We start from the raw sequence: 331 nt of genomic DNA on the forward strand, positions 1-331 counted from the left end.
AGATGGTGGCAGCGGTGGTCGGTAAATATAATTTCAATCGAGATACCCAACTACGATGGGATGATAAGCTGATAAAAAGTCATATGACAAAAGTAATTGCATTTTCTTTAGCCGCCCCACAAAACCTAACGTTTTCTTTGACAGTACTGGAGCCTTATTTTAGCTTATACTCGTAAACATGAATTTGATTTAATTCATTCGTGTGATCATTTTAGAAAGTTTCTTCATGTGTATTCTGCACTTTCGTATTATGATAACATAATTCATAAAGAGGAAAATAACTGTTTTTCGTATCAGGTTTTTGTTCCATCTCTTACAGGGTAATAAGTCC

At 34.4% G+C, this 331-nt stretch overlaps 1 protein-coding gene across 1 annotated transcript in view; it reads left to right on the plus strand.

Moving 5' to 3' along the window:
• The window catches only part of LOC119588293 (acanthoscurrin-2-like), a 14,691-nt gene that overhangs the window by 144 nt on the left and 14,216 nt on the right, over positions 1-331 (plus strand). The gene's annotated exons all lie outside the window — the stretch shown is intronic.

The sequence above is a fragment of the Penaeus monodon genome, chromosome 23, assembly GCF_015228065.2.
Source record: "Penaeus monodon isolate SGIC_2016 chromosome 23, NSTDA_Pmon_1, whole genome shotgun sequence".
In the NCBI taxonomy this organism is placed as follows: domain Eukaryota; kingdom Metazoa; phylum Arthropoda; class Malacostraca; order Decapoda; family Penaeidae; genus Penaeus; species Penaeus monodon.